This window comes from Macrobrachium nipponense, chromosome 36 (genome assembly GCF_015104395.2).
Source record: "Macrobrachium nipponense isolate FS-2020 chromosome 36, ASM1510439v2, whole genome shotgun sequence".
In the NCBI taxonomy this organism is placed as follows: domain Eukaryota; kingdom Metazoa; phylum Arthropoda; class Malacostraca; order Decapoda; family Palaemonidae; genus Macrobrachium; species Macrobrachium nipponense.
In genome coordinates, this window is record NC_087220.1 from 57,463,573 (window position 1) to 57,471,017 (window position 7,445).

The 7,445-nt window shown below is 34.7% G+C and overlaps 1 protein-coding gene across 1 annotated transcript in view; it reads left to right on the plus strand.

Annotated features, from left to right (window-relative positions):
- Positions 1-898: 898 nt before the first annotated feature.
- LOC135203462 (uncharacterized) overlaps positions 899-7,445 on the plus strand; it is an 84,702-nt gene continuing 78,155 nt past the window's right edge. The window contains 1 exon segment of the mRNA XM_064233187.1: positions 899-1,768. The gene's annotated coding sequence lies outside the window, so the exon portion shown is untranslated.

Below are 7,445 nucleotides of genomic sequence, written 5' to 3' on the forward strand. Positions count from 1 at the left end.
TACAGGACAAATCCTATGATTTACATAAGATCAATCCTACAGGACTCCAAATCCTACGATTTACACATGATAAAACTAATGACTGAGAATCCTACAGGACAAATCCTATGATTTACCTAAGACCAATTCTACAGGACTCCAAACTCTACTATTTACATAAGACAAAACTAATGACAGAGAATCCTACAGGACCCCAAATCCTACGATTTTCATAAGATCAATCCTACAGGACTCCAAACTCTACGATTTACATAAGACAAAAATAATGACAGAGAATCCTACAGGACAAATCCTACGATTTACTTAAGACCAATCCTACAGGACTCCCAACTCTACGATTTACATAAGACAAAAATAATGACAGACAATCCTACAGGACAAATCCTACGATTTACTTAAGACCAATCCTACAGGACTCCAAACTCTACGATTTACATAAGACAAAAATAATGACAGAGAATCCTACAGGACAAATCCTACGATTTACTTAAGACCAATCCTACAGGACTCCAAACTCTACGATTTACATAAGACAAAAATAATGACAGAGAATCCTACAGGACCCCAAATCCTACGATTTTCATAAGACCAATCCTACAGGACTCCAAACTCGACGATTTACATAAGACAAAAATAATGACAGAGAATCCTACAGGACCCCAAATCCTAAGAGCGACAGACACAAGGCAAATGACAGGGAATCCTACACACACACACATACACACACACATACACAGACTGAAACGCAGCCTTGTGCAACGAAATCCCGCCTTCTTCCTGCCTCGTAGGCAACCACGGGCGGGCGTGAGCGCCCACGGGCGGGCTTAGAGACTGCAAAGACCTCATACACACACTCTCACTCACCCACACTCTCACTCTCTCACTCGCACGCTCATCCTGGCGCATATATACGACTCCATCGGTGTGTGCTGTGTCCTTACACGTTTAGGAGCTGCGTCAGATGGTGGGTGATGTCTTGTGTCACCTTGTGCGAGCAACAGTTGGTAGCAACTGAGAGCAACTGATCGCTTTTGGGAGCAACTAACTGACAGCAACAACTAGGACTATCTTTCGGTAGCAACTGGAAGCAAGTGGTACTAGTTTTTTTTTGTTGGTAGCTACAGAGAGCAAGAGCTGGTGCTAGTTTCTGATAGCAACAACTAGTACTAGTTTTTGGTAGTAACTGACAGCAACTGGTAGTACTAGATTTTACTAGCAACTGACAGCAAGAGCTAGTTCTAGCTCTTGGCTGCAACTGACAGCAAATGGTACTAGTTTTGGTAGCAACTGACACCAACTGGTACTAGTAGGTTTTGGTAGCAACTGAGCAACTGGTACTAGCTTCTGGTAGCAACTGATTAGCAAGAACTGGCGCTAGTTTTTGGTAGTAACTAAGAGCAACTGGAACTAGTTTTTAGTAGCAACTGATAGCAACTGGTACTAGCTTCTAGTAGAAACTAAGAGCAACTGGTACTAGCTTCCAGTAGCAACTGACAGCAACATCTAGTACTACTAGCTTTCGTGAGTAACTGAGAGTAACCAGGACTAGTTTTTCTTAAATTGTGGAACTTTCGTGACTTCTTGAAAACACTCCGGAGTGATTCCTGTAGGAGTGGAGTTTTTATTCCTTTGAAAAGTGTCCTGAAGGAGTTATTTACCAGCTGACGGAGGAAGAATAATTCATCTTCTGTCTCCTAAAAGCTTCCCAAAAGGTGCTGACGAATCGTCAGCCAAAGCTGCTGACCACAAGAGGAACTCCCAGAAAGAGGTAATGTTTGCTGACATCATCTCTGTATTTTCATTAATGTTTTTTTTTAATATCTTTATCTGTAATTTCCATAATACGATTCATGCTGTCAAAATTATTTCCTATTTCAATTAAACTTTTGTATTTTATCAATAAATATTGATTTCATTGATAAATATAAAAACGTCAGTTGAATTTCAGCTTATATTCGATATATTTTATATATATTATTCAATGTACAGTAAGACTTAAATTAATCAATGTATTATTATAAATGGATTATATAAACATATTCCACATTATCTGTTAAATTGACAAAGAACAAAAATTAACTCATGAGGATATAAAGCAATATTAACATTATTTGTTAATTAGAAAACATATTAACTTAAGGTTATAAAAACGTGGTATAACATTATGTTAAAGTGACAAAATGCGAAGCGTGAAAATCTAGGATTATATAACCACGATTGTAACATTATCTGTTAAATTAGTAAAATACAAGCATATTAAATCAGGGGTATAAAAACATAATAAAAATTACCCTAAATTAGCAAAATACAAACATGAATCTAATTATCATAAAAAAAATAATTCTGACATTACTTGTTAATACAACAAAATGCTAAAATACAAACACATTTTAAAATCAAGGTCCATTTGACGTTTGTCAGAGATGAATAATTAATCGTTTTTGCTAAATTAATTATTGAATAAAATATATGATGTTTATTCATGATTTATGATGAATGAATTCATTTTTGAATTTTCGTGTGGGATACAACGAGGACTTGAAGCGTTCGTGCATTTAGATTATGTGGAATTTATTTAACATGATCTATATATATATATATATATATATATATATATATATATATATATATATATATATGATATATATATATATATATATATAATATATATATATATATATATATATATATATATATATATATATATATATATATATATATATATATATATATATATATATATATATATATATATATATATATATATATATATATATAAAGGTATAAGCCACGAAGGAAAAATAAACAACGGAGTTTCTGCAAGATCTTTCGACTCAACGTCCTTTACTCAGCAGAGTAAGGACGTTGAGTCGAAAGATCTTGCAGAAACTCCGTTGTTTATTTTTCCTTCGTGGCTTATACCTTTATTTATGGATTTATCACGTTCCAAACTTTCGTGATTCAGTTATACATACATATATATATATATATATATATATATATATATATATATATATATATATATATATATATATATATATATATATATATATATATATATATATATATATATATATATATATATATATATATATATATATATTCTTTCAAGAACATGACAAATATCTGCCTGGTTTTTCTCTTAGGTTTCAGTCAAGTTTCCATTCTCTCTCTCTCTCTCTCTCTCTCTCTCTCTCTCTCTCTCATCTCTCTCTCTCTCTCTCTCTCAGTATTGTTGCAGAAATCATAAAAACAAATTACCTTTGTATAAATCAATATATTCCCTTAAGCTGAAGTAACGTTACCCTCTCTCTCTATCTGTATCTGTAATCTCTCTCTCTCTCTCTCTCGGTCTCTCTCTCTCTCTTAGTATTATTACAAAAATCGTATCAAAAACAGATTCTCTCTCTCTCTCTCTATATATTATATATATATAAATAATATATAGATATATATATATATAATTATAATATTCAATATATTATATGATATATATATAGATATATATATAAATCTATATATATCTATATAGATATATTAATTCTATATCTATATATATTACTATATATATATACATATATAAGATATAGATCTATATATATATATATATATCTATATATATATATATATATATAATATATTTATAGATATATATAGAGAGATATATATATATAATATATATATATATATATAAAATATATCTCATATCTATTGATTATATCTCTATATCATATATTGTAATATATATTATATATATATTAGATTCTTTAATATATAATAATATATATATCTAATATATATATATATGCATACATCTTCATTTTCCCTTAAGCTAGAGTAGCGTTACCCTCTCTCTCTCTCTCTCTCTCTCTCTCTCTCTCTCTCTCTCTCTCTCTAGCGACGGAGGGGAGGAGCTCCTGAAAGCTCACTGAGGTGAATCCTGAGGAGACTTGAACTTCCTGGAGGAGATTAGTAGGAGAGAATTGCTCCTTCCAAGTCTACTGTGGCTGTCAATGTACCTTCGTACCTTACGGTACACTATCTCTCTCTCTCCCTCTCTCTCTCTCTCTCTCTCCTCTCTCTCTCTCTCTCTACGCGATGCGGCGAGTTTTGTGGAATCTTCTGTGTCTTGATTTGAACCTCTCTCTATAAGGAATTTGAGAGAGAGAGAGAGAGAGAGAGAGAGAGAGAGAGAGAGAGAGAGAGAGAGTGTATGGGGACAAAGAGAGAGAGAGGGAGAGAATATTGTCTGAGACAGTCACGTCAGAAATCTGACGTATTTAGATTCAGTAACGTATCAGGCTAAGAGAACAAATGAAGAATGAGGGAGAGAGAGATAGAGAGACGCGGGAGGGGGGGGGGAGTTAGAGGGGGCGGCCATCAAATATTGACGCTCCCAAGAGTTTTAATTGACTTGCTTTTAAATTCCGGACGAAATTGGCTAAAAAATTGCCACATTCTGTGCAGGGGAGAGAGAGAGAGAGAGAGAGAGAGAGAGAGAGAGAGAGAAGATACCGTAAGGGGTAATTACAAACTTACGATGGCGCAGACACGCTCTCTCTCTTCTCTCTCTCTCTCTCTCTCTCTATTATTACCAAACATAACCCCGTATCCTCTAACTCTCTCTCTCTCTCTCTCTCTCTCTCTTTCTAATAAAGCGAGCTTGTTTTCGTGTCCCCTAAAATAGACTCTAATTCATTTAAACCGTGGACGCAAATAAGGGATATTCTTAGCTCGGATGGAACTCCATTAGTTATAATATATATTGGGTTACAAAGATGAGACAGAATAAAGTTAGGAGAGATATAGAAAAAAAGAATGAGAGAGGGAATGAGATGAAACTGAAGAAGATGAGTAGGTATTGTAACGTTGTTATAAGCGTGGGAAGAAGGTACAGTCATGTATTCAGAAAGGAATGATATATAAGACAGAATAAAAGGGAGGAAACAGTAAAACAATAAAAAGATTCCTTTCAAATCGTATTCAATGATAAAGAACACAGGCCATATAAATAAAAGGAAACGCCAAATCGCAGAGCGAATTCCAGGGCTGAAAGAGAAAACAGAAAGAAAGGAAAGTCAATGAAAATTTTTTTGTTTTTGTTTTATTAAAACCCATATTCCAGATTAGAAAATTCTAAAAAAAAAAAAAAAAAAAAAAGGGTTCTGTGTTCCGATTAGGGTTCAATAGACGACTGAGAAAGGCTGTGTTAGGGGGAGGTTGCCATAGCAACGCTGTGAGAGAGAGAGAGAGAGAGAGAGAGAGAGAGACGCTATAGTAAGTCTTCCACGACACGAACCTCCTTTGTGTAAGAATATAGACACGAGTGAGTGACTGGTTCGGTATAAAATTGCTCCTAGATAATTGGTGTATATTAATTGACCTACAAACTGCTGGAAAAAAATGTACTGACCTGTTTAAGCAAATTGAGACTAATGATGACTGTGATTGATGTCAAGGATACCTATCATTATGGAATCTCTCTCTCTCTCTCTCTCTCTCTCTCTCTCTCTCTCTCTCTCTCTCTCTCACATTCCCAAAGGATATGCACAAGCATTTCTCTTCCCAAACATAATACTGTCCTACGTGTGTGCGTTTGCCTGCGACACTCTGTCTCTCTCTCTCTCTCTCATTCCCCAAGGATACTGAAGTAATTCACTCCCCAACATAATAGGGACACGGGAAATGCTTAATCCCCAATTTCCCAATACCCCAACATCCGGTTATTCACACCAAGCAAATTATTCATTATTAGAATTTTTTTATATCTTTCATTTTTCATTTTTTCTACCCTTCAATTTTTTTTGCTTGCTTGCTTGCTTGCATCCTTTACCTGTGAAAGTGACTTTTTTTTTTCCAATGAGGAATTTTGTTCACTAATTTTGTTGACAATTGGTTTTATTTTTTTCTGTAAAAATATTTGGGGAGATGGTTATATACTGTTGAGTGATGTTGCTCTCTCTCTTCTCTCTCTCTCTCTCTATCTGTATGTGCATAATATATATATATATATATATATATATATATATATATATATATATATATATATATATATATATATATGTATATATACATTCTTATGTATATGTAAGTATATGCACAAATATTTATTTATATAATAACATATATATATTTGTATAAATACTTGTGTATACATATGGATACATATATATGTTTATATATATATATATATATATATATATATATATATATATATATATATATAGATAGATAGATAGATAATGTTTATATATATATATATATATATAATATATATATATATAAAGAGAGAGAGAGAACGAGAGAGAGAGAAATACTACTAAATCCTTCAAAATGCCCTAACCAATCACAGACGTCCTTGATAACAACCCCGCTGAGCTCACCGACCGCGCGATGATTGGTTCCGGTCACGCCACTCCGCGCCACGCGGACCAATCAGCGTCGCCCTCCCAAAGCGATTAGGCAGTCACGCCACGTGGGGTGACAGCTCATCAATATCACGTTGAATTCACAGCGCGCAGGCGCATTTTGTTGAAGCCCACAGTAGTCTGGTATCTGCCAAGGGCTTCAGTGAAAGTGACTTGAAAATAATAATAATAATAATAATAATAATAATAATAATAATAATAATAATAATAATAATAATAATAATAATAATAAATAGATGAGACAGGATACAATACCTGTGAATAATGGAAGGAGGGGATATAAAACACCAAGAGATGAAGGACACGATCAGGAAAGAATATATGCAGAGACTCAAGGCGATACTCAAGTCAAAACTCAACGCCGGAAATATGATAAAAGCCATAAACACATGGGCAGTGCCAGTAATCAGATACAGCGCAGGAATAGTGGAATGGACGAAGGCAGAACTCCGCAGCATAGATCAGAAAACACGGAAACATATGACAATACACAAAGCACTACACCCAAGAGCAAATACGGACCGACTGTACATAACACGAAAGGAAGGAGGGAGAGGACTACTAAGTATAGAGGACTGCGTCAACATCGAGAACAGAGCACTGGGGCAATATCTGAAAACCAGTGAAGACGTGTGGCTAAAGAGTGCATGGGAAGAAGGACTAATAAAAGTAGACGAAGACCCAGAAATATACAGAGACAGGAGAATGACAGACAGAACAGAGGACTGGCACAACAAACCAATGCACGGAAAATACATGAGACAGATTAAAGAACTAGCCAGCGATGACACATGGCAATGGCTACAGAGGGGAGAGCTAAAGAAGGAAACTGAAGGAATGATAACAGCGGCACAAGATCAGGCCCTAAGAACCAGATATATTCAAAGAACGATAGACGGAAGTAACATCATCTCCCATATGTAGGAAGTGTAATACGAAAAATGAAACCATAAACCACATAGCAAGCGAATGCCCGGCACTTGCACAGAACCAGTACAAAAAGAGGCATGATTCAGT